General features: G+C 54.6%; 1 protein-coding gene across 1 annotated transcript in view; it reads right to left on the reverse strand.

Moving 5' to 3' along the window:
• The window catches only part of LOC110469778 (uncharacterized), a gene marked incomplete at its 5' end in the record, with an annotated part of 706345 nt that overhangs the window by 644196 nt on the left and 34742 nt on the right, over window positions 1–27407 (reverse strand). The gene's annotated exons all lie outside the window — the stretch shown is intronic.

A 27407-nucleotide genomic window follows, 5' to 3' on the forward strand; every position in this document is an offset into this window, starting at 1 on the left:
GAGGGAACAGCAGGGGAGGAGTTTAGGGCAGGACTAACATATGACAAACCTATCGGGGGAAGCAAGGGAGTGGAATAGCACAAAGTAATCAATAGGGCATTGAGCCTCACTAAATAGACAGGGAATGCTCTGGAAGCAGAGGAGGGGGCTAGGATGAATGACAGGGAAGGTTCCAGGGAAAGGGGCAGGGAAAGGGAGGATTGACAACTTGGAGATGAGGGGGTTAGGGGAGAGCTAGGGAAGACTGACAACTGGGGAGAGGAGGAGATTAGGGATGGGGGGAGGTGAACAGATATTGAACAAATATCACATTAAAGAAAAACACACCACCGCAGGTCAGTGGTTTCCTTCTGATGAAAAAGAACTGTCCTTCTTCTCAAGGTGTTCATGGTCAAAACTGAGATTCCTTCTCCCAAATTCCATATATCCAAGGATCTCTCCATGACAAAAGCTGCCAGGACAAACAGGTCTGGCTGGCTTGGCCTCTCAAGAGCCACCTCTCTTCACTTCTGTCTTTGAAACACTGGGGCTCTGTGCTTTCTTTCCTATGGAAAAGAATTGTCCTTCTTATCTACACAGAAATGGCTGAAATTGGGGTTCCACTTCCCAAATTCGCTATATCCAAGGGTTGCTTTCAGACAAAAGCTACCAGGACAGAGAAGTCTGGCTGGCTTAGGCCTCTAGTGGAAGCCTTTCACCTGTCCCTGAAACAGCGGTGTTCCGTGCTTTTCTTCCTGTGGAAAAGAAACATCCTTCTACTTTGGGTATCCATGTCTGAAATTGGGATTCCACCTCTAAAATTCCCTACATCCAAGGGTTGCTCCCAGGCAAAATCTGCCAGTACCATCAAGTCTGGCTGGCTTTGTCCTCTGGTGGCTGCCCCTGCCACACTGGGGCTCGGTTCTTTCCTTCCCATGGAGCTCACTGTGACACTGTGAGCACCTCATGGAACCAAGGGGATTATTGTGGCACCACTGGAGCCCATGGAACCAAGGGGCCATGGTGACACCGAGGGGCTTCATGGACCCAGAGACCATTATGACTCTGTGGGGCCCGATGGAACCATGGAGACCATTCTGACCCTTCAGGGCCTGGTGTCACCAAGGGGGCATTGTGACGCCTCAGGGCTACCTGGAAGCAAGGGACCCCATGGAAGCGAGGGAACATGGAACAGGTCTGGCTGGCTTGGCTTGCCAGGGGCCACCTGACAGGTCTGGCTGATGTTGGAATGCCAAGGGCTGCTTCTCATCAGCTCCTGGAGCAAAGGGGTTCTGTGCTTTCCTTGCTATAGAAAAGAACTGTCTGTATTCTGATGCCCATTGCCAAAGCTGGTATTCTCCCTAACAATTTCCTGTATGCAAGAGTATGTCTTAGAAAAAGACAGCCAGCTCTGGCTGGCCTTCCACTGTGGCGGTCACCTCTCATCTGCCCCTGAAACACTGGAGCTCTGTTCCTTCATTCCTGTGGAAAAGAAATGGTCTTCTTGTCCATGGTCCATGGTCAAAATTAGAATGTGGCCTCCTAAAGTCCGTATATCCAAGGATTGCTCCCAGACAAAAGTAGCCAGGACAGACAGGATGGGTTAGCCCCATCCTCTGGTAATTTTCATAGACCAGGAGCTTAATATTTTTATTAGAAAACACCTTGGAGAGGGCCCAGAGATCTCCCAATGAGAGGTTTTGGGGGCTTGGGCACATGGCCACTACATATGGACAAGTTACAGACGAAAAAGCCTGGCTGGGTCTCTCTCCCTTCTGGCCCCACAGAGGTGCCGAGGCCGGCCCAGCCCCGTCTCGGCCGTGGGGCCGGGCGGCTCCTGCCGTGGGGCCGGGCCCCTTCCCAGGGAGCCGCCAGGCGCCATCGGCTGCCGGGCAGGGCAGGGGAGGCCGCGGGGCCGAGGCTGGGCTGTGGCTGCGGGTGCTGACATCTGGCCCTGCCGAGCCCTGCCCCGCCGCCAGCCTGGGCCCGGCCAGGATCCGCCGGGCCCCAGGAGCAGCCCCGGGCCGGGCCGGCTCGGCCAAGGCTCTGCCGCCCTTGGGCTTCGCCCGCAGCCGGCGGGCAGGGCAGGAGAAGCCATCGGCCCCGGCCGTGCTGCTGCTGGGCTCTGGCCTGGCTGCTGAGATCCTGGCCCTGCCCCAGCGCGGCCCAGCCTGACACAGCCCCAGCGCAGCCGCTGCAGAAACCTCCATGGCAAAACAGCTCCGGCCGCAAGCACCGAGCCCGGCCGGGCTCACGGAACCATCTGCAGCCCCGGGAGATATTGACTCTGCCAGTGCTGCCATCCTCCCTCCAGAGAGAGAAAAGGACACAGGGCAGGCACACAGAGGAGCAACATGAACACACCGAGGGCAGGGAAGGGGAAGTTGAGTCCCAGATGGGAGGGATGAGGAGATGCCTTGATCTTGGGGCTGAAATCCTCTGCTAAAGCTGTGGAGAAGGATGTCATTGATACATCAGACTCTCTTTTTCCCCATAATGCATTGAAAAATATGGGGAGATGACTTGTTTCAGCAAAGGCCTCCATCCTCAAGTGAGCAAATGTTGCAGTAGCTGTGATCCCATGAGAAGTTTGAACAGAGGAGAGCAGAGTGATGACACACTGTACCCTCAGGGAGAGGAAAAGAAGACCTCTGTTCCCAGAGATGAAGATGATTTCAGAAATAGTTGAAGAGAACCTTTGCTTTTAAACAGCTCATCTGTAAATTAATATCCCATAAATTGACATGGACCATAAACACAGCCATGGGAAAAGCTGTGAAAAAATGGGAGGGACTTCACAATTGCACATTTTTCGAGGCAGCTGCAATCCATGGAAATGAAAAGCCATGAGATAACTGTTTTCTTGTGGATAAGTCTCCATAACATTAACACGAGGAACTTCTCTTCCTATTTGAACTGACCTGAAGTTTTAGGTTTGTTCTCTTTATATTGTAAGGTTTTATGGAGAGAGGAAGAGTTCTGAAATTTTGTTCTGATCCTTATTACTCTTTCTTTTGGTTACTGTTAATATACTTCTCTTTAAAAGTTTAAACTTTTCTTTTAAAGTTCTGAGCCTACTTTGCCTTTCTCCTAATCCTATCTCACAGCAGGAAAGGAGTAAGTATATTGTAGTGAGTGCACTGGTGATTAGCCAACACTGAACACACCAAAATAGTTGATGCATTGGCTGAGAAATCTCAAAATGGCAAACCAAAACCACTACAGAAACTTCCTCTTGAACTGCATTAGAGCAGAGGGAAATCAAGGCAGAGCCATGGTTTGTCAGGACTTGCTTGATACTAATGAGCCCCGTGGTGCATTTGGAGCTGAGCCCTGAAACCTCAGGGCCTGAGAGGAGATTCCACAAACTTTTCTTGCAGTCAAAGTCAGAAGAAGACACCAAAGTTTCTCAAGGCAATAATGAGTCCCACTGAGGTGCATGCCCAACACAGGCTCCTCATGGACTCCTTGGAGAAGAGAACTGGAGACCAGGATGGCACAAAAACCTCTCAGAGACTGAAAACGGCACAAAGAACTCTCAATGTGAAAAAGAAAACCCAAAGTACCAGAAAAAAGTTTAGTATCTCAGAGTATTCATGAGCCACAGTGTGTGTCTGTACAAAGCTCTCAGGTGACTTGTTAAAGCAGATAATTGGAGCCACAATAGCACAAACCTCTCACAGAGTCTGTATCAAAAGGGAAACACCAAGTACCTTAAAAGAACTGAAGTACCTTGAAGCATTAATGGGCCCCACTGAGTGTTGTTCCTGACAAAGCCTCTCCAGGGACTAATTACAGCAGAATATTGGAGGCCAGGATTGCAGAAAGCTCTCAGAGACTGCAAGACAAAAGCAAAACACTGAGTCCTTTGAAAAACCTGCAGTTCCTGGGAGCATGAAGGAGCCATTGCTGTCCAAGGCTCCCCAGGGACTCCTTCTAGCAGATCCATGAGGCCACTGGGATGTGGGCTAGGTGGGGATGCTGAGGGCAGGAGCAGGGTCTGACAGTGCCCAGCCTGGCTGGGGCTGTGCCAGGAGGCCCCAGGGCCTCAGGACAAGGTGTCTCCTCACAGCCCTTGGTGGCACAGACCCTGCTGTGCCCCAGGACACCAAGACTTGGCTTCTCTTTGTCCCCACCTGGCATCAGTGCTTCTAGTTCTCTGCTCTGCCTGGTGCCTGGGGACATTTTCTCAATCGTGTCTCTCAGTGGGACCCATTTAAAGTCAGAAAAACTTTGGAGTTGCATTGTGACTTGGAGTTCTGGAGAGGTTTCTGCGGCTCCTTCTCAGGGCCTGATGTTCAGGGCCTGAGCACAAAGCCCCAGAGGGTCATTAAAGTCCTTGTGCTGTGTCTGTGCTGCTGAGCTGGGCCAGGCTCCTGGCACAGAGGGTGATGCTGGTAACCAAGCAGAACTTCAAAAGCACATTTCTCTTGCTGAGCAGCTCTTCTCCCAGCCCAGCAGGGCTGGGGCACTGCCTGCAGCCAGCCCGGGCACAGCACAGAGGCACAGAGAGCTTCAATCAGTCAGGGCTGGGAAGGGGCTGAGAAGTGCCTGGGGCAGAATCACTGCCAGCCCTTGGCACAGGAACCTCTGGCTGCAGGACAATGCAGCTGCAGCTCCTGGAGTGATCTCCTAAAGCTGGAACATGCCAATGCCCACAGAGCCTGTGAGTGCATTCTCTGCTCATCTCCTGTGCAGAGCAGCCAGGGGTGCCCAGGGCTGTCCTGCAGAGCAGGGTCCTGCATCCCAGGGCGCTGTGCTGGGCCAGGGACTCTGCTGCCTGCCAGGGACAGCTCTCAGCCGGCCCTGGAGCTGCTCCCAGCGCTGGCCAGGAGCTGTGGGGGGAAGGAGCCACCCTGAGCAGGGCAGGTGCTGCTGCTGAGAGGGGCTGGCTGGGGCAGGGCTGCTCCAGCTCCAGACCAGCCTGGGCACAGCTCCGGAGGACACTTCCCAAAGAAGGTAAACCTGGGATTGCTGTAAAGGTCAGGAAATTTCCTGAAAATGTTTTCAATTTCCATGTATGGAGCCGGATGGGAAAGTTGGGATAATGACAAAAAGATTTTTGCTTTTTATACATTTTTCATATATTCATAGATCTGTAAATTACTATTATATTGTTATATAAATATAATCCTTACTTTATCTATTAAACTCTTAATTAAGTATATTAAATTACTATTATGTGCTTATATAAGTGTAATTCTTAACTGACTCTAATATGTTTCCTACCTATCTCTTAGATTGTACAAGAATAAGCTGACTATCTAAATATATTCCTGAAATACTGAATAGTCTTATTATTAGGAAGAGAACCTACAAGAAGAACATTTTGGTTTTTGACAACAATGTGAGTAGTCATAAGTAAAGTGGGGCGAAGAAGCCCTTGGATCTACTCCAATGGGTTGAGCCAGGGTGTGTAACTGGGGCAACTGAATCTCCTATTGGATATTCCTGTTAAATATCCTAATTAATCAACCTTAGTAAATTGTTGAAATCAAGGGCCAGGTGTCCCCCATCCCCACTGGGACACCTGGGAACTTCCAATAAAGGTCTGGTTTTTACTTCACTGTTTTAACACTGTGGCAAGGGTTTTTTTTTTTCTCTTTTTGATTATAAACAGGGGGATGAGAGAAGCAGAACAGGAATTGTAATCCCAGAATCACAGAACATTCTGAGTTGAAAGGGACACACAGGATCATCAAAGGAATGTTTGAACATTTACAGAGACTCCAGAACTGTGACTTTGGGTGGTCAGTGTCTCTGCTGGGAGCCTCCCAAAGGGCCTTCAGCCCCTCCTCAGCCCTGGGCAGCAGCAGCATCACCTCTGCAGGGCCCAGCAGGGCTCTCCTGAGCTGCCCTTGCCCAGCTGCACACAGAGCCTGCCCCAGCCAGGGCCCTGCACACAGGCAGGTTTCTGTAGGGCCGGGCCAAGGGCACACAGGGTGGGATGGGCTCTGTGAGCGCTGGCAGGGACAAGGCACCTCTCAGGAGGGGATGTCCAGGCCCAGGGAGATGCTCAGGGAAGCAGAGGGGCTGAACAGAGCAGTGCTGCGGGAACAAACCCATCCAGCCCCTCACCTTCCCTCAGCCACAGGGAATCCTTTGCCTCTCACATCTCCCAGTGACAAACTCTGAGTGCAGTAGGAATGCTGGGGATTTCTGACCTCAGAGAGCCAGGAATGATGTGTGGGTAGGATAACAGTTCCTTAAACCAACTCCTGCCATCTATTTCCTTTAGAAATAAAGTGAAATTCCTTTAGATGTCTGAATGCAGATGGTACCAAGCCTTTCTCCATCAGGAGTGATTCCCCTGAAAAATCCTGAATATCCAGCCTTGTCCCCCTGCCACATGGCCACAAACCCAGGGCAGCAGGGCAGGGATGGCTCCTCAAGAGCCCCCATGCACAAGCCTGGCTGCTCCTGGCACACTCAGCCAGCACAACTGGAGCTCAGGCAGGGACCAGGGTGAAGGTTTTCCCAGAGCAGGAACAAGGGTGGGTGAGTCCCAGCAGGACAGGCTGCAGGGAATGGCCCAGGTTTGGCCCCAGGCAGCCTCTCCTGACTTGTCCCTGTCCTTTCTCCATGAACAGGTGCCCATGTGCAGCCACAGCAAATGTCCAACAGCAGCTCCATCAGCCACTTCCTCCTGCTGGCACTGGCAGACACGCGGCAGCTGCAGCTCCTGCACTTCTGCCTCTTCCTGGGCATCTCCCTGGCTGCCCTCCTGGGCAACGGCCTCATCATCAGCGCCGTAGCCTGCGGCCACCACCTGCACACGCCCATGTTCTTCTTCCTGCTCAACCTGGCCCTCAGCGACCTGGGCTCCATCTGCACCACTGTCCCCAAAGCCATGCACAATTCCCTCTGGGACACCAGCACCATCTCCTACACAGCATGTGCTGCTCAGCTCTTTTTCTTTCTGTTCTTCATCTCTGCTGAGTATTTCTTCCTGACCATCATGTGCTACGACCGCTACGTGTCCATCTGCAAACCCCTGCACTACGGGACCCTCCTGGGCAGCAGAGCTTGTGCCCACATGGCAGCAGCTGCCTGGGCCAGTGCCTTTCTCAAGGCTCTCATGCATACAGCCAATACATTTTCCCTGTCCCTGTGCCATGGCAATGCCCTGGGCCAGTTCTTCTGTGAAATCCCACAGATTCTCAAGCTCTCCTGCTCCAAATCTTACTTCAGGAAATTTGGGCTTCTTGTGGTTATTGGTAGCTTATCATTGTGTTGCTTTGTGTTCATTGTTTTCTCCTATGTGCAGATCTTCAGGGCTGGTGTTGAGGATCCCCTCTGTGCAGGGACGGCACAAAGCCTTTTCCACCTGCCTCCCTCACCTGGCTGTGGTCTCTCTGTTCCTCAGCACTGCAGTGTTTGCCTACCTGAAGCCCCCCTCAATCTCCTCCCCATCCCTGGATCTGTCCCTGTCTGTTCTATACTCGGTGGTGACTCCAGCCCTGAACCCCCTCATCTACAGCCTGAGGAACCAGGAACTCAAGGCGTCAGTGTGGACACTGATGGCTGGATGCTTTCATGAACATTAAACTGCTGGCAAATTTATGCAAATCAATTTGAATAAAAGTCATATTTGATACTTCTTGTTGGTTTATTTTGGGGGTTCTTTTTACATTTTTATGTTGTTCACAAAGAAATATAATGCTTTGTACCCTTTCTCATTTTGTTTCTCTCCATCTTCCCTGTGCCCACAGACTATGTCAATGAGGCACTTCACTCTCAGTTTCTTTAAATGAACTCAAGGATGTCCCAGCAGAGTTTTCTGCAGAGATGCCCTTTGGTTGCCTTCTCTGGAGCTGCAGCAGCAATGTCTGTGTGCAGAGCTGGGGCAGATCAGGGCTGGCACAGCAGCTGTGCCCAGGAGCAGCAGCACTTGGTGCTGCCAGTGCTGCTCCCGTGGCCCTGCCCCGCTGCCCTGGTGGCCCTGGTGTTGCTGCAGGGCCTGAGTGCTCTCGGGGCCGGGCACAGTCCTGGGGGTGGCAGTGCCGGGGCTGCAGCAGGGACAGGCCATGGGCACTGCTGGGGCAGCGCTGACACCTCAGGCCAGGGCCTGGGGGCTCCAGGCTCCTTGCCCAGGCTCTCTCAAGAACACGGCCAGGCCAATGCTCAGCACAGAAAACCCCCGTGAGCAGCCCCAGGCTGTTGGTGTGGGGACATGAACCTGAGGCAGCACAAATGCCATCAGCCCCTGGGGCCAGGAAGGGCTGGGGGACGCCAGGGAAACCACTCAGCTTTGTCCTGGCCTCTGCAGTCAGCCAGAAAGTTTGTTCCCATCAGCTGGGAGTTTCCTGCCCCACTGCAGACGCTGCTGCTCAGAGCCAGAGCTGCCTGGCAGCCACCCCCAAACTGCCCTGAGCATTTCCTTGCCTTCACCTTTGCTTTCTTTACTCTTTCTGATATAAATTTCTTCCTCTTGCCCAGCCCTGTTCCCTCCCCTGCACACAGCCCATCCCTGTTCGCCCTTTCCTCTCTGGGCTCACTCCCCATTGCAGTTCCTGACTTGGCTGTTGCCTTCAGGGGAAGGCAAGGCGACCTGGTTTCAAGGAACAGTACGGCAGCCCAGTCTCCCCTGGGCCACTCGGGCCAACGACACACGCAGGCACCAGTGTGGTGGACGGTCGAAAGCATTTATTATCTTATCTCATGGGTTTAAATAGTCTTGGGGGACTGTGCTACGTCAGGGGGGGTTGGTAGGGTCTCTAGGGTTAGTCAGGAGTGGAAAACTACTGGGTTAGGTGTGGTTACATTCTTTGGGGTAAATGGATAACATGTTGCAGGGTGAGAGGGGGAAGGGGTCTTTCTTTCCGTCACATCCCGAAATCTTCCGTTCGCCTGTCCCTATCTACTACATCTCCCCCCTCCTTTTCATAAGTAACATGAGGTAGTCGTAGATATAGGCACTGGAGTGAGGTACAAACTTGTAACTTGGTAAGGAAAAAAGGGTTTTTGGTAAACCTGATTAAATCTCGCAAGGTGAGTTTCGAAGGCTTTTTGCAGCTGACTGTGTTCGCACTTTTTGGTTTACAGCATTTGTTGCTGGCTTACAAACAGAATGTTTGCCCGTTCTAGACGGGCCTGAACAAACGAGACTAGCTTGTTCAGCAGGCATGGTCCTATGGTAACAGCTAAAAGCAGTATTGCCAGTGGACCTACCAGGGCAGAAATTAAAGTGGTGAGCCAAGGTGATTGATTGAACCAGGATTCGAACCAGCTCTGCTGGGTTTCCTTGTCTCTCTTTCTTTGAGCCAGTCTATCTCGGAGTTCTGCCATGGAGTCTTTAACGACTCCTGTATGATCTGCATAAAAGCAGCATTCCTCTTTCAAAGCCGCACACAGTCCTCTTTGTTGCATGAACAAGAGGTCCAGTCCTCGCCTATTCTGTAAAACTACTTCTGAAAGCGAAGAGACTGATTTCTCTAGATAGGAGATGGATTTCTCGATCCTCTGCAGGTCTTCATCGATGGTCATTTGCAGCTGAGAGAGTCCGTGCTGTTGGGTTGCGATGGCTGAGACACTTGTGGCTGTACCAGCTGCTCCCAGGCCGAGCAGCATTGCGATAGTTATACCTGTGATTATTTCTCTTTTGTGGAGTCTGTCAGGTTCTTCGAAAAGGTGGTACACTTCTTCATCTGAGTGGTACAGGACCCTAGGAACAATCAGAACTTGGACACAGAAGTCAATAGAGTCATTAAATTTGGCAAGGAACACACAAGGACTCACTCCGGATCGCTGACAAACTCACATCCCAGATGCGGATGGGACCACCCACTTACCGATCTTTCTGTTGGGCTTGACAACTTTAGTGCAGAAGTTGCCTTTCTGCTTTGCTAAAGTTGCATTACTAAAACATTTGCCTTGTCTTGTGATTTGACTCAGGGTGATTCCTCTGCGGGGAGTGTCCCATCTGCACTGGTGGGGGGCACTGGCTGTGGAGTAACTGAAGGGGGTGTCTAAAGCAATGCCTTCGTAGAAAGGGGGTTTAACATCATAACAAAGCCAACAGGAGTTAGTCAGGTTCGGTTTGGTTTCGTTTAGGGTTAGAAAGGTAGCTTCTAGCATACGAAAAATTGGGTTTGGATCGGACTCGGCTGTGCGGCTTATCTGGAATACATCTGCATGGCCAGTCAGGGTGTCGGTGACTTTTGGGGGCAAGGTTTTGGGGTGGGTTGTGTTTTTCCCTTTGAGCACATTCCTGATAACTTTATTGGGTCCTACTGGTCGAGGTGCTGGTGGTTGGAGTTTGATAATTCGTACATTCACCCACCTTCTCGGTCCTCTGAGGACCACTGTCCACGTTCTACCCGTGGTCCAACTAGGGTGGTCTGGCTGTAAAACGGTCATGTTATAACTTACACATCCCCGATATCTAGGCTGTGCATTGTGATCTCCGCAGCCAAAGGGTGCCCAGGTGAACTGTAAGAATTTGTCGGGCTCCTGTGGTTGCCACCTAAAACTGAAGCCCTATGACATGGTGGTTCTGACTGCCATAAAGGCGGCACGTCCCCCACACCTTCGGTGGCTCTTTTCTTATTTTCATGGCCAGGGCCACCCAGGGGTCTCGTTCTGGGGCGTCTCCTGTTGACCCTGCGGCACAGGCGCTGCTTGCGGCGGTAGTGGGTACGAAGGTACCGCAGGCTGTGTTGCGAAATTCGCTGGCGAGGGTACGAAGCTGGCTGCCTCCTGTGGGGGTATGGGGTATAAGGGCGCCCCGTCTCACTGGGGGTTGGCATAGATGGGCTGCCTTGCATTTGCAGCGGGAGGAGGCTGGGTGCAGCCCGCACGCCCCCTCCCTCCTCCGTTTCCCTGGGTCCGGGACCTGCATTCCTTGGCCAGATGCCCCTTCCTCCCGCAGCCCCAAACAGGCTCTTCTCGGGCGTGCTTGGGGTGGAGGCGCCGCGGCGGGCTGCCATGCCAGCTGGGGACAGCTCAGCGCAGGCTATTTTTATTTCTCCCCAGTCGGTAAACTGGGCTGGTTTGTATTGTGGCTGCTTTTCGGTGCGGCTTAAAGCTTTACTTGGTTTTGTTTTAAATTGCATTGGCTCTATTCTCTTCGTCTCAGAGTCCCAGCCGGCTCCCGGCAGCTCTTCCGAGCTGCCGGAGCTGCTGCCGGACTCTGAGTCGGAAGTCGAATGCCAGCGCACTTCCGGGGCTCGGTGCCGTTTTGTCCGGCTCCGACCCCGCTCCTCCCCCCGGGGGTGGCGCCGCTGCCGCCCCCCGGGCTCGCCCTGCCTCCTGCAGGGGTGGGTTTCTCCCTTATATGGTGGCGGCGTCAGGCGCGGCTGCTGATCGGCTCCGAGCCCTCTGCCGCTCTCCTCCTCTTTCTCCCGCACACGCGCATTAGCGAAACTCTGCGCCTCTGGGCTCTTCGCACCGAGAATGCCCGCGCCCCGCCCCTCCCCTTGGCTGCTGGCGCCATTTTCAAAGGCGTATGGAGGCGGCGTGGGCAGCATCCCTTCCCGAGCCGCGGCTTCCGCGGCTCTGGCTTCCCCCGCCAGTCCCTGCCAACAGAGCTCTGCGCGCTGCTGCACCTCCGGTACTGGGTCACCGACCGGCGGTGGCGGGGCGGATGGGGAAGCCGCGGATTTTTGGGAGGTTTCCGTGGGGGGCCCCGGGCCCCGGCCCGGGGAGGGGGGCGACGCGCCGGGCCCCCCCGGATCCCCGCTCCCGGGCGGGTCACCCTCAGGGGTAGTTTGCGTTGCCGCTCCTACCCCTAGCTTGGGTGTAACCAATAAACACGTACGCGCCGCGCTCCATGTCTCCTGCTCTTCTATTGCTCTGCGCAGGGCTTTCTCTACTTTTCCCCACGCCTTAAGGCATTTGCCGCTGCCTGAGGATTTCGTGTCCTCGGCCAGCGCGGCTGTGCATTTTTCCTATATCTCCGGATGCAAAACATCCACAGGGCGTTCAATTGCCCCAAGCTCAAGCAGCCTTGCTATAGCAAGATAAAAGTCTTTGAGCTTACACTCAATTCCCCATTGCTTATGAACCTCACTTACGACCCTGGCGATGGCATCCATGATGATCGCGGGTCCTGGGACGTCTCCCTTGCCGAGAACATGGTTCCACCGGTCCGGCCGCTGCTTTTGTCCAGGCGACACCCGCAACCCGAGCGAATTATTCCCGGGTTTCAGCACCAGTTATGTTGCCTTCAGGGGAAGGCAAGGCGACCTGGTTTCAAGGAACAGCACGGCAGCCCAGTCTCCCCTGGGCCACTCGGGCCAACGACACACGCAGGCACCAGTGTGGTGGACGGTCGAAAAGCCTTTATTATCTTATCTCATGGGTTTAAATAGTCTTGGGGGACTGTGCTACGTCAGGGGGGGTTGGTAGGGTCTCTAGGGTTAGTCAGGAGTGGAAAACTACTGGGTTAGGTGTGGTTACATTCTTTGGGGTAAATGGATAACATGTTGCAGGGTGAGAGGGGGAAGGGGTCTTTCTTTCCGTCACATCCCGAAATCTTCCGTTCGCCTGTCCCTATCTACTACACTTGGCACATTGGGAATGTCCCTTGGGGAGCAGGATCATCCCACAAGTGCTGCAGGAATTGTCTGCAGGCTCCTGCAGTGCCTGGTGCTGCTCCCTTGCCAGAGGCACCCCAGGCCAGGAGGGCACATCTGGGCTGCTGTGTCTGGCTGTGGGACTCCCTGTTCTGGTCAGTGAGGAGGAGCTGCAGAGGCTCTGCAGGACTGACAGGATGGGCTTTGGGGCTGTGAGAAGAAGCTGAGGGACCTGGGCTGCTGGAGCTTCTGAAGAGGAGGCCCAGGGCTCCTCCTGCAACTGCTCCAAGGGTGGTTTCAGAGAATCCCAGCTTCAGCAAGGTTGGAAAAGACCTTGGAGATCATCAAGTCCAACCTGTGCCCTGACACCGCCTTGTCTCCCCTGAGCCTCCTTTTCTGCAGGATAAACAACCCCAGCTCTCTCAGCCACTCCTCACAGGACTTGTGCTCCAGACCCCTCACCAGCCTTGTTCCCCTTCTCCAGACATGCTCCAGCCCCTCCATGTCCTTCCTAAATTGGGAGCCCAGAACTGGACACAGCACTCGTGGTGCTGCCCAACCAGTGCCCAGCACAGGGGAAGAATCACTGCCCTGCTCCTGTTGGCCACACCATTCCTGATCCAGACCAGGAGCCATTGGCCTTCTTGGCCACCTGGGCACTCTGCTGGCTCATGTCCAGCCTGCTGTCCATCAGTCCCTGCAGGTCCCTTTCTGCCTGGCTGCTGTCCAGCCCCTCTGTCCCCAGCCTGTACCACTGCAGGGGTTGTTGTGGCCAAAGTGCAGGACCCGGCACTTGGACTTGTTAAACCTCACCTTGTTGGATTTGGGCCCTGGATCCAGCCTGTGCAGGGCCCTGTGCAGAGCCCTCCTACCCTCCAGCAGATCAACATTCCCAGACAACTTGGTGTCACCTCGGTTCCATGAGGCCCCAGAGTGTCCCAGAGGCAGGAGAGCTGGGAGCGGCTGCCCCAGTGCCTGAAGCCCAGCCAAGTTCCAGCGACTGCGTTCCCCAGCCCCACGCTGCCTGCACGGCTTCAGCTGCTGCCCCTCCTTACCAGCGAGGGATTATCCCTGAGCAAGAGGAGGGCCCTCAGAACCTGGCGGCGCATCTCTGTGCACTCACTCAGCAAGTGCCTCGACAAGAGATCCATGATGCTGTCACTGCATGTGCACCCAAGTCCAGGCAATGCAGGACCTGAAAGGCAAAGGGCAGTGACAGGGGACCCGGCCGGCAGGAGCCCAGAACCGCACAGGGCGGGGACCAGGCAGCAGCACAGGGCGTGGGCACCGTCCCAGGCAGCTGCGGCTACGAGAGGGCAGAGAGCTGGGAGGCAGCGCCGGCCTTCAGACTCACCTCCACAAGGAATGCCATGGCAGGGAAGTTCCCGTATGGCATCTCTTTGCTGAGTAACTCAAGGAGACAGCCTGAGATGCTTTTACACAAATCGATGGATTCATTGTGCATCTCCCTGGAAGGCGGAAAATGGCACTAAGATGTGGCAGCAGCTCTCTGGCCTCAGAGAGAAACAGACAACTTTCCCAGGCATCGCCTGAGAAAGCCTGAGAAGATCACAGGAAAGAATGAAAAAACATTCTTGTCTTAACATGCTGCACCTGGTATTGTGAATATGTGGAATATGTTACAGAGATTTGTCTACCAAAGGGTACTTTCTTAATTAACTAATGGTGATACTGTTTAGACAAGAAAAGCAATTAAAATCAACCTATATCATAACTATCCATAAGAACAATGGGTTTCTTAATAAAGATTATTATTGATCAGACTTCTGAAATATATGGAGTCAGTGATAATGATTACCTGGCTGAGGGCCTGCTCTTACGAAACTAAGACCCTGACCCGGGGGGGAAGCCCCTCCCAGGACAGACTGACGCAGTTCTTGTCTTTACCCCCCACCCTGCAGGGGGACCTGGGCCCTTTGAGATGTGGCTGCTACTGGGCACCCTCCTCTCCCAGCCTTTCCCAGTCTGCTTGGCCATCCCTCGTGCCTCTGGCCCACAGCCACGGGGACTGAGTGGGATACCCCAGACACAGAGCACAAATGCCGGGAGCAATGGGGAGAAGGGGTCTCACCTGGCCAGCAGACCCACGGCATAATGGTGGGTGTCAGCACAGAGCAGCGTGTCCCAGCCACGCTTGCGTTCCATTGACACCACCACATCCTCATAGTCCATTTGGCACAGCAGGGACTTCAGGGTCCTCACTGCAAACCTGAGTGCAGAGCAAAGCCCGGGTCACACTGGGAGCACTGGCTCCTGCCCTGGCCGTGTGGCAGGGACAAAAGGACTGGAATGGAGCACCTGTTGGGGCTGGTGGCAAGGCTGTGTTCTTCCTGGCATCCATTCTAGAAGGTATCACCAACCTCTGGCATCTCCTTGGTGCTGAAGAACACTTGGAAGAGCAGATGTACAAATAACTGCAGGAAATGCTCCACCACTATATCAGGGACACAGGGCTCCTGGAGGATCTTCCATATCACCACAGTTGCCTGCAAAGGACAAAGCCCCCTGAGACAGCGCTCAGTGCCGAGGTGTCCGTGTGGCAGGGCCCGAGCGTGGCAGGGAGAGGCCCGGAGAGACGCAGGGGGAGCAGCGGGCCTGGTGGCCCTGCAGCTGTCCCGAGGCCAGGTTTCAGCCCAGCGTCTGAGGCAGGGAGATGCCCTGGGGGAAGGAGGATGGAGAGCTGCTGGAAAGGTGGCCTTGGGGCCAGCAAAGGCAGACACTCACAGCCAGGGTAATGACACCCATTTTGTCCCCATCGGAGGTGCACGTGCTGTGCTCTGGCCAGCTCCCCAGCACATCCAGGAGTATCTGCTGTGCCAGCTCTGCAGTCCGTGGCATGCACATGATGCTCTTCCACATGGCCATGGCAGCTCTGCAGGGTTAGAGCTCTGTCTCAGGGGATCTCAGACACAGCACCGTGGCCTGGGCATCTCTAGGGGCCTGGGTTGACCGACGGCTTTGCCTTTTCCCACTGCCCCTCTCCAGCAGCAGCCAGGCAGCCCAGCCCTGTGGGACAGGCCCCTGTGGGGCAGCGAGGGAGCATGGCAGCAGGCTCGGGGCTGACGTGCCAGGGCTGGCAGAGGGAGCAGCCAGAGGGCCCTGGGACTCTCTGTGGGTCAGACACCTGGCACAGGCTGTGCAGGGCGATGGGTTGGGGTGAGCCCTGAGCCCTCTGGGCAGGTGGGCCCCGTACCTGTCACAGGATGGGGCCACACGCAGGAGTGTCATTACTGCGTCATTTGGCTGTGCTTCTGTGAGATACAGCAGGGCCTTGTCCAGCCTGTGCTCAGCAGAATCATTGGCCATGAGCCACTGGTGGATGTACCTCACCATGGCGGGCACCTGGAGAAGGCACAGGGAGACTTGGAAAGCTGCCAGAGGGAGCAGTGTTCCCAGGGTCCCCAGAGAAGTGCTTCCCTTCCCACCGCACTGCGATGGCCTCAAAGGCTCACAGGGGCCAGCACTGTGGCTTGGGAAGCCGTGTGACTCATGGGGGAATTGAAGCCTGGCCACAGCTGCCTACTTGCTCTGCTCTGGAAACACCCCTCTGCACAAGCAAATCCAGCAGGGTGGCACTGGTCTCATGTCCGAGGAGCTCTGAGTATGTTCTGAGCCCAGGGCCCATGGCGCTGGTCTCTTCCTGCCGAATTCTCTTCATGAATTTGCAAATGAGCTGTAGGAGAAGGGCAAGAAGCCATGGAGTGCTGCAGGTGTGCTGCTGCCTGAGCAGTGCCAGCAGGCCCAGCCCAGGTGGGGATGGCTGCAGGTACCTGCGCTGTTCTGCGGAAGCGGCCACGGGTGCGTTCCTGCTCTCGTGTGCGCTGCACGGCTGCACCTGGCAAAGAGCGAGCGCAGCCCAAGCTGAGGGGCTGCAGGAGAGGCCGGAGAACACAGCCCAGCCCTGCGCTGCCCAGGCAGGGACAGCCCCGTGACGGCCCTGGGCACGGAGCACGGCTGTGGGGTGTCTGCCCGGCCCCTATTCCATCCTGTCCATGGGCACGGCCCCAGGGGAGGGGACGGGACGGGACGGGACGGGACGGGACGGGATGGGGTGGGATGGGGCCAAGCTGGCTGAAGGCACCAGCCCTGCGGCCTGGCTCTGCCACTCACCCTCCTGTGCTGGATGGAACAGCACCACCTCTTCAGTCTCTTGTGGCTGGGGCAGCTCCAGGGCTTCCTTCTTCCTCTTCCATCCAGGTCAGCTTGGGCACTGTCAGGGCTCCCTGCCCCATGTCACTGACCGGATTTCTGGCTACCCTCAGGAGAGATAACTTGGAAAACTCTGGGGTATCAAGTTCCATGCTCTGCCCTCGAGGGCACCTGCAGAATTGAAGCCTCAGAAGGCCACAGTCAACGAGTCCTGTGGTCTGGCCTTGAGGTCAGCTGCAGGAACAATGCCTCAGAAAAGCTCTGGGTCAGACAGGAACGAGCGCGCTGTGCGGGGGCTCCTCACAGCACCGCACTGTCCCGTCCTGTCCCGTCACCTGCTCCGAGCACTGTGGCGTGCTCTTGCCACTTCCAGCTCCTATGTCAGCACGTGTCACAAAGGGCCCTTGGAAACCCAGCTCCATTCCATGCTGCACCGTGTCAGCAAGGGCCCTTGGACACCGGGCTCCATTCCATGCTGCATGTGTCACAAAGGGCCCTTGGAAACACTGCCACCTGCCCTGGGGCCACACCCTGCCCACCCAAAGTGGTCCAGGTTGGAAGGAATCCCTGGTCTCAAGTGTCTGAGACAGCCCAACAGGATCTTTAGGAAGGGCTCAGACCATCAGCAAACGCTGCCCTGCTCTGCGGGCTCAGGGCAGCAGAAGGAGCCCCCAGGGTTGCCGACGCAGCCACGCTGGGAAGGGCACAGGGCCTCCACAGAAGCTGCCACGGCCTCCTCGGGACACATCCCGGCTCGTGGCCATCCCAAACCCGCAAGTGTGACACGGACAAGGAACTGTGGGCCAGGGCAGGAATGCTGCTCTGAGCCCTGGGGCCTGGGGAGCGCTGGCACCAGCAGGTGAGGCAGTCCCTGCCCAAGCAGACCTGCCACCCCCGAAGCCCTGGCAGGGCTGGTGCCGTCTCCTGCCCCAGAGACCTTTGCACCCGGGGGCTTCTGTGCCAGAGGGAGCCAAAGCCCAGGGGCACTGGGGGCTGTGCTCCTGCCTGCAGGGGCTGTTGGCAGGAACACCTGGAGCAACTGCTGGCAACAATGAGTAGATGGCAAAATGGTTACCCCTGCCCCGGTGTAGAGATCTAAGTGGCCAATAGAGTACAGCTCTCCCCTCTTGTTCCCTGCAGCAGAATCAGGACCATGAACAGAAACAGTCACAGATATTCTTTCTGCGCCCCATTAGCAAAGCTGTGCCAAACCACAGATGCTGCCTTCAAATGGACCCAAATTCCAACCTAGACCTCTCACCTCCCAGACAACTCCTTCCCCAACACACCTCCAACACCAACACCCTGCAAACACCTCACAGAAGCCCTCAACATCCCGCCAGGACCCCCAGCTGTCCCTGTCCCTGTCCCTGTCCCTGTCCCTGTCCCTGTCCTTGTCCCTGTCCCTTTCCCACCTTCCCGCAGATGCCCTGGTTCCCTGCACATGCCGTGGGATGGCACTCAGGAGGATCTGCTCCAAGGCCTTCCCCGGCAGCAAGCTCAGGCTGCCAGGCCTATGGATCCTGGATCATTCTTCCCACCGAGCCTTCCATTGGCACGGCTCTTCCATTGGCACATCTGCGCTCAGCTGGGACTACTCCGCTCACCCAGGGCTCCTGGTAAAGGATGGAGAGCAGCCTGGCAAGCTCTTTCTCCAGCTCCCTCTGTGCTCTTGGGGAAGGTAGAACCTTCCACAGGAAAGCAACTGGTGCCACAAGGAGTGGGTGGCACCAGGCAGCTCTGGGGAAGCCCCTCAGGAATGCTGTAGCCTGAGGGAACACTGTTGGCCTTGACCTGTTGGCACCTGCAAAAGCTTCAAATCAGCTGCCTCAGCTTCCAGGGCCTCTCTTGGCCAGCATCCTGACGTGGATGCAGGACGGCTGCCAGGCACTGCTGGGACCCAGCGGGACAGGACCGGCTGTCTCGTGTCCACGCAGCAGCCCTGACACAGCCAGGGCCATCCCGAGAGCAGACAGACGCTCACGGGCCAGCAGAGAGGAGCAAGGAGCCCTGGGCTCCTCTCAGGGTATCTCAGCTGGGCTCGCTCCACAACACGCCCCCATTGGAAGGCCTGCTGATGTCCAGCTGCCAGAAATGCCTCCCTTGTGCTCTCCAAGATGCACAGGGAGAGCCAGTGAGCAGGACACTTGGGAGGCAAACCTTCCAAGCCTTTTCTGAGGCCAGGCACACACCCAGATCAGCCAAGACTCTCCACCATGCTGCCTGGCCCACCCAGCCCAGCTCTGTGCTGGCCCTGGGCCACAGCAGCTCCCAGTAAGCAGGAGGCAAATCTTGCCAAGAGTTGAAACACAGCAGACAGGGAAGATGTGAAAAGTGAGTGTGTAAAGGCCTTTTAATTCACAGCTCCCACAGAGAGCTTTGGGGCTCACAGATGGACAGAGATGGTTCTGCTCACCCCTCTGTCCAAAGGGGGGGTAACACACGCTGCTGCAGGTGCTTGGGTTGGTCTCTGCAGGTCCAGGTGGATGCCAAACCTGCTCTTCACAGGCTTCTCCCTTGCCCTGCCCCTCTGCCAGGTTCTCTAAAAACCCTACAGCCCTGCCTTTGCCCTGTCTTTTGGGGGTAAGAAATGGATTCTGGAGCTTTGTGAAACCAAGCCCCGTCTCGTTTGTTCCTGGCACCCGCAGCTGCACGCTCCCTGGACACCATGAACTCAACTTCTGGAGGATTTGTGGGTTCTGGGGGAATTTTGGGCAGTGTTCTCCATCTCTTTGCACTCCAAAAGCCAAGAGGGATGAATTTGTCACCACAAAACCACTCAATCCCACTAAAAACAACTGAATTTTTACCTATAAAGGCACAATCCCACCTCAAATTGCATGTTCTGACCTCAAAAAAACTCAATCCCACAGAAATCTCACTTGATTCCACAGCTGCCAGGGTGAGATGGGGTTGGGAGGAGATTGGGAGAAGTGGGATCCCAGTTTGGAGTGGTGGGATGTATTTGATAGCAAAGAAAACTTTCAGAGTTACTGATTTATGTCCCCTTCATTTTCAGTCAGTTCTGTTTGTAGAGTGGCTCCTTCTCAGCTGATTAAATTCCTATAAAAATCATTTTTTTAAAATCAGCTGGCCCAAACAATCCAAAAACCAACATTCATATAAAACCACCCATCTGCAATTATAATTTTTAAAACTATTTAAATTTTTTTAGAGTGTTTAAGGGTGTTTTTAAAGTTTATTGTTTAGTTAAATTGTATGAGACATTACAGAGGTGTTTGGTTTCGTGTTTAGTATATTTGTAGTATGAATTGTTTCACTAAGGTGTGTTCGATTGTATGTTTAGATTGGCCGGTGCTGCGAGAGGCGCTGGGCTCTGCCTGGCAACTGATGAGTCAGAGCCATCCCGGGCGCTGATTGGCTGAAAATCGCCAGGCGGGACCAGCGCCGAGTTCCTGCCTGGGAACTGAATCGTCATCAACGCCGCGCGCTCTGATTGGCCAGGATCTGCTTCGGGGCGGGGCCGGGAGGAACTGGGGACCCCCAGGAGCCCCCCGGGTTTGGGGGTTTCCATCCCCCCTCGGCCCCCGGGGCGGCCTTGGGGCCACCCCAACACCCCAAAATGGGGAGGGTCCCCGGAGCCGCTTGGAAGTCCCAAAAATGGGCTGGAAGCGGCAGGAGCCGCCCCAAGAAGGGATTGAAGGGTCCGGTCCGGGAATGGCTCCGATCCGGATTGGGACGGGCTGGGATTGAGGGAGGGTCCGGTCAGCGGCTGCGGAGGGGCTGGGATTGGGGAGGGGTCCGGGATTGAGGGGATGGGTCCATTCCGGGACTGGGGCAGGATCGCTCCCTGGGGGTGGGCTCCATTATTGAGTCAGGGTCTCTCCCCTTCCCGATCCCAATCCCGTTCCCTGATCCTGTTCCCGATCCCATTCCCATTTCTGTTCCCGTTCCCGGGCCAGTTCCCGATCCCGATCTCATTCCCAACCCCATTACACTCCCACTCCGGATCCCGATCCCATTCCCGTTCCTGTTCTCGATCCCGATCCCACCGCTGTTTCCAGGGAATGGCTCCTATCCCAACCCCGACCCCAAACCCGGGGGGTCAAACACTGGGGTCAAACACCCCAAATCCCAACACTGGGAGGGGGGAGGTCAAACAGCCCCAAACCCAAACTCTGGGATGTCAACCTCCCCCCTGCCCCAAACCCCCCAAATCCCAGATCCTGGGGTGTCAAACACTCCCCAGTTCCCAAAAGATGGTGTTAAATCCTCTTGACCCGAAATCCTGGGGTTCAAAATATTTGGGGTGTCCAACACCCCCAATTCCCAAAGTCTGGGGTCAAATACCCCAAATCCCAAATCCTGATGTGTCAAACACCCCCATCCCCCAAAGTTTGGGGTTAAAACCCCCAAGACCCGACTCCTGGGGTTTGAAATATCTGGGTTGTCCAACCCTCCTCCTCGTCAAAGTTTGGGGTCAAACCCCTCAATTCCCAAACTTTGGGATCAATCCCCCACAATCCCAAACCCTGGGGTGTCAAATCCCCCTGATCTCCCCCACTTTGAGGTTAAATCCCCCAAAATCAGTTGGTCAACCCCCCAAGTTTCCAAATTTTTGGGTCTAAACCCCCAAACCCCAAATCCTGGGGGTTGAAACACCTGGTTTGCCAACCACCCTGACCCAAACATTTGGGGATGAAACCCCCTGATTCCCAAATCTTGGGAAAAAAAAAAAACAAGATCCCAAACCCTGGGGTGTCAAGCTCCCCCAGTTCCCAAAGTTTGGGATCAAAAACTCCCAAACCCAGAGGTGTCAAACCCCCCTAAACCCCAAATTTTAGGATCAATCCTCCCAGTCCCCAAAGTTTGGGGTCATGACCCCCCCCCCACACACACAAATGTGGGGCCTGTGGGACCGAGGGACCATTGTGACACCACAGGGCCTCAGGGAACCATGGAGACCATTATGACTCTTTGGGGTGTCATGGGACCAAGGGACCATTGTGATATGGCGAGACCCCAGGGAGCCAATGGTCCATTGTGACATTACAAGGCCTCAAGGAATCATGGAGACACCATTAAGAGACTGCACAACCTCATGGAACCAAGGGGCCATTGTGCCTCTGTGGGGCACCATGGAACCAAGGATTCCATTGTGACACTGAGGGGACTCATGGGATCATGGAAACCATTGGGACACTATGAGGCCCCATGGAATAAGGAAAGCATTGTGACACTGTGAGGCCTCATGGCACCAGTGAGACCATTGTGACCCTGGGGGTCCCCACAGAACCAAGAGGACCATTGTGACACTGTGGGGCCTCGTGAAACCAAGAGGCCTTTGTGGCACTGCAGGGAACCAAAGGTCCATTGTGACACTGCAGGGCCTCGTGTCATCAGTGTTCCATTGTGACCCTGTGGAGCCAAAGGAGACCATTGTGACATCGCAAACCCCCAGCGTCCAAAGGTGCATTGTGACATTGCGGCCTCATGGAACAGAGGAGTCCCGTGACACTGTGGGGCCTGGGGAACCACGGAGACCACTGGGACACTGCGGGGCCCCAAGGAACCAAGGGAACACGGAGCAGGTCTGGCTGGTTTGACCTCCAGGGGCTGCCTGACAGCTTGGCACCTGCAGGGTCTCTTCTCATCTGCTATTGAAGCACTGGGGCTTGGGGCTTTCTTTCCTATGGAAAAGAACTCTCCTTCTCCTCCAGGTGTCCATGGCCAGAATTCAGATTTCATCTCTATTTCCTTATATCCAGGGATTGTTCCCATGGACATATTGCCAGGAAAAATCAGGCTGGCAGTCATTTCTTAAGGGTCACTGCTTACCTGTCCACAAAAGACTGGGGAAGGCTCCATGCTTTCCCTCCTATGGGGAAGAACTGTGCTGCTTCTCCAGGTGCCCATGGGCAAAATTTGGATTCTGTCTCCAAAATTCCCTATATCCAGAGACTGCCCCCAGACAAAATCTGCCATTCCTGCCAAGTCTGGCTGGCCTTGGCCTAATGAGGCTCTCACCTGACTTCCTATGCACTAGGGCTCTATGCTTTCCTTCCTATGGAAAAGAACTGTCCCTCTCCTGCAGGTGGTCATGGCCAGAATTGGAATTTCACCTCCAAGTGCAGATTGTGACAGACTGGAGGTGATTGTTGGCTGGAAACATTTCATGTGTGAGGGAGGAAAGGGCAGGTCCACCCTTGCCCTGCCCTGGAACCCCAGCCCTGCCCTGCCCTGGAACCCCAATCCCCCCAGAGCCTCTATCCCAGCCCAGCAGTGTCTGCCAGTCCCTGGCACAGCACAGGCAATGCTGCACAGCCACCCCTGGAGCCCCAGCCCAGCTCCTGAGTGACCAAATGACCCCAAGTCCCACCTGGGGGAAGGGCCCAGGAAGACCAAGGGGTATTTAAGGCTGACCACAAGGCAAGCACACATCTTGACCTTACCTCCTCTTGGAATTTCCATCTGAACACTGCTGGAATCCAGGAGTTGGTAGATGAGTGTGTGCTTCTCTCTGTGTATCTTATTTTTCTCTCTTTCTGTATCTACTTCTTCTATTTCTGTACTCTTGCAAATATTGATTAACTTAAAATTGAACAGGCTAAGAGTTTGTGAAGCTGAGTGGGCCAAGTTAATGCTTTGAGAAGTTTTGTTGTTGTTGTTGTTGTTGTTGATTGAATGCTATATTAAAACGTTTGCCAAAGTTTCTCTGATTTTCTAAATTTCCCAGTAAAAGCTGGTTTGTTGTTTAGAGCTCCTGAGAAACTCTTGATAATATTGCTTCAGTACATCCAAATCAGAGGACACAGATTATTGTCATTCTTTTTAAATGTCTCCATTAGAGAGTTAAATGTCTCCTTGGTGCCACAGGGTCACACCGGCCCCTTGTTTCCATGGGGCCCTGCAGTGTCACACTGGTGGTGTCATATTGGATCCTTGGTTCCATGAGGCCCAGATGTGTCACGCTGGCCTCTTGTTTCCATGGGGCTCCATAGTGTCACAATGGTCCCTTGCTTCCATGAGGCCTTGCAGGGTCACAGGGGTCTCCTTGGGGCCACAGGATCACAATGGACCCTTGGTTCCATGGGCACTCACAGTGTCAGAAGGGTCTCCTTGGCTCCATGGGGCCCTGCAGAGCTCCTTGATTCAACGAGGCCTCAAAGTGTCAGAATGGCCTCCAGGATTCCAATGGGACCCACAATGTCACAATGGACCTTTGGTTCCGTGGGGTCCCACACTGTTCCATGAATCCTTAGTTCCATGGGACCTGTAGCTCCTTGGTTCCATGGTGCCATTCAGTGTGACAACTGCCCCTTGGCCTGCCAACACTCCATAGTGTCACAATGGCCCCTCGGTTCAATGGGGCCTTGTGGTGTCACAATGGCTCAGTGAGGCCTTTAGTGTCACATAGTGTCCCTGATTCCATGAGTGTTGGAACCCTGGATGCTGAGAATGTTAAACTTGCTGTGCTGAAAGGCACAGACTTGCAAGAGAACACTGCATTTGACCTGAGGCTGTGGAGAAGGATTCAAAATTGATTAATAGCACTGGGGTTACAGGTGTGTAGTTGGTTAGACGTGTATACAACCACAGGGTGGAAAAGTTAGAGTTTGGGGGTTTAGAACATAGTAATAAATATGAAGCAAGATGGAGGTTTTAGGGTGGAGACAGGTTCTTCTCATTTACCTTCTTCTTACCTCCTTCTTCATGGGTTTGGGTGATATTTTGTGATTGGACAGAAAAGTCTGCACTGCTGGCTTCGAGGGATCAGTTATTGGGTCAAAAGGGAAAATAATTTCGGTGTAATTTCTTGATTGGATAGTTTTAAAAGACCTTGTAACAAGAGATATTTGGCCATTTTGTGACTTGCTAATGAAAGACTGCAGAACTCAGTTGTGAGGCTGCAACACTGATAAGAAACAAGAAGAACCTGAGTCTGAACACGAACTACCCTCTCAAGTACCTTCAATCCTGATCACAACACAGGTAGAAAAAACAAGCAGAGCACCCACACCTAAGGCCTGGCAGTGTGACAACAGACCATTGGTGTCACTGAGCCCACCAGTGTCACGATGGTCCCCTTGGCCCCACGAGGCTCTGAAGTGCCACAGAGGCCCTTTGGTTTCACAAGGCCTCAAAATGTAGAAATGGTCTCCATGGTCCCATGAGGCCCTGCTGGGTCACAATGGACCTTTGGTTCCAGGATGCCCCAGAGTGACACAATGGTGACACAATGGTTCCATTGGACCCTTCATCCCATGGAGACCCACAGTGTTCACTGCAGTCCCCTTGGTTCTATGAGGCCCTGCCATGCTCTTTGGCCCCTTGGTTCCAGTGGGTCCCAAAGTGTCAGAACAGTCTCCATGGTTCCATGAGGCCCCACAAAGTCACTGTGCTCCCCTTGGTTCCACAGGGCCCCACAGTGTCACAATGGACTCTTGGCTCCATGAGGTGCCACGCTGTGTCACAATGGCTCATGGTTCCATGAGGCCACACAGTTTAACAATGGTCCCTTGGTTCCATGAGGCCTCGCTGTGTCACAATGGACTTGGGGTTCCGTGAGCTTTCCTACTGCCAAAAACAGTCTCCCTGGTTCCAGAGTGTCACCATGGTCCCATTGTTCCATGAGGTTCCATGGCAGAACCTTGGTTCCATGGCCACCTTGGTTCCGTGTGATCTTGCAGTGTCACCATGGACCTGTGGTTCCACGACGCCTTGCTGTGTCAGAATGGCCCCTTGGTTCCAAGAGGTTTCTCAGGGTCACAATGGTCTCCTTGGATCCGTGGTGTCACAATGGACCATTGGTTCAATGTGGCCCCAGGGTGCCAAAATGGATTTTGGCTCCATGGGGTTCCGCTGTGTCACCATGGACCCTTTGTTCCATGAGTTTGCACAGAGTCACAGCTGACTCCTGGGTTCTGTGAGGCCCCATGGCCACCAAATCTCTGAAATATCAGAACAAGACTCCTTAACACTAATTTGCTATTTAAGAGGGGATCATTTATTCAGGCCTTGGGTCTAGTGAGGGATAACTCTTAACCGTATGTGGACATGTAACTCTACCTGTGTGTTGCTTATACACAGTCGCTAAATGTGTATTACAATTTACCCATTTCCATAAAACCCACCCGAAGTTCCCAGGTTCAGTCCTTGCTTTTTGTATCACTGCACCCTTGAGCCAGATGTCTTCTACACTTCCAACTGTCCTTGCTGGAAAAGCAGCTCCTGCACACCCTGTTCCTGTGTTAAAAGTTCCCAGGCAAGGTAAAAATGGAATAAACCCTTTTGGTATCAGCCCAAGGCTTTGTGTGTCCAGGCAGGGGCAGCAGGAGGCAGAGCTGCCAGCAAAGGAAGGGCCAGCGAGGTGGGGCAGCCGGGGGTGACGACAGCCTGCAGGGACAGAGGCGCAGGGCAGGGACACCGTGGGACAGCCTGGGCTGCAGAGGGCTCAGGGATGTGCAGCAGCTGCAAGGCCCTGACAGAGCCAACCTGTGCAGCCCTTTGGCCATGGCTGCTGGCCCTGGGCCTGAGGCCACCAGGGGACAAGTGACCCTTGCAGCCCTGGGGCCTCAGTGCCTCCTTGTCCCTGCTCAGCAGCCTGGCAGGGGCCGCCCCATGGTCCTGCCCTTGGCACTGCACATCCCCACATGCCAGTGCCCATCCCGGGAAGAGCCCTGAGCAATGAGGGAGGGACAGGATCTGCCTTGCCAGGGGCTGGGGCTCAGGCCTGGGCCCTTTGCATTCCTGAAACACATCCAGGTTTGCTCAGCACCAGAGACACCTTTCCCTTGCTTGTCCCCAGCTGTCATCACTGCCTCCAGTGTTCTGCTCTGACTGGAACCTGGGGACACTTTCTCAGTCCTGTTCCTCAGTGGGACCCATTAAAACTTCAAGAAACTTTGGAGTTTAAATTTAGCTTTGAGTTCTTGAGAAGTTTTTTGAAGACACTCTCAGGGACTGAGTCTGATGTAAACAACACCAAAGCCCTGAGAGGGTCATTAAAGTTTTCCTCTTCCAGTTGTGGAGAAAGATTTCAAAGAGCTTGTAAGAAATACACATTCCTGTTTTAAAGGGTGTATTTTATTACATTTCTCTTTAGATCAGAGGCGATTGCAGCATTCTGTGATTGATATTGACCCAGGGTCTCCCCTCAGGAGCTCTGGCCTGCTCAGAGAAGCTGTGCCCTGAGCTCTGGCCCAGCGTGGACAACCTTGCTCCACATTGCCCCAGCCCATCCTGTCTGTCCTCACTCACCTGGGACCTGCTGTGCTCGCAGAGCTGGCTGCACCCAGCCTAAGAGGGGCTTTCCCTTTTTCTATGTTTGGAACAATCTAAAACCCCTGAGTTTCCCATGAAAACAGACACCCTCCTCAGGTGTGTGCCAGCCCAAGGTGCCACCAAAACTCCTCCAGACCTGCCCTGGGCCAGCTGTGAGGTTGGATCATCAGCCCCAGCTGCACTGGGCACTGCAAGGGGCTGTGGCCATGGGCACTGCACTGACCCCACTGCTGGGTTTGGCTGCCACAGCAGCCCTGAGAAATGAAGCTGTCCTTGGAAACACTGGGGAGGACTGGGACATACTGGGGAATACTGGGAATGCTGTGGGAGACACTGGGACATACTGGGAGTGATGCTGTGGAGGGCTGGGACAGCCTGGGAACATGAGGAATGCTGAGGGGGAATCTGGGTGGGCTGGGATGGACTTGGGGGTACACTGGGACACACTGGGACATACTGGGAGTGAAACTGGGAGTGAAACTGGGGGATACTGGGACA

This window comes from Lonchura striata, unplaced genomic scaffold (assembly GCF_046129695.1).
Source record: "Lonchura striata isolate bLonStr1 unplaced genomic scaffold, bLonStr1.mat Scaffold_85, whole genome shotgun sequence".
Classification (NCBI taxonomy): domain Eukaryota; kingdom Metazoa; phylum Chordata; class Aves; order Passeriformes; family Estrildidae; genus Lonchura; species Lonchura striata.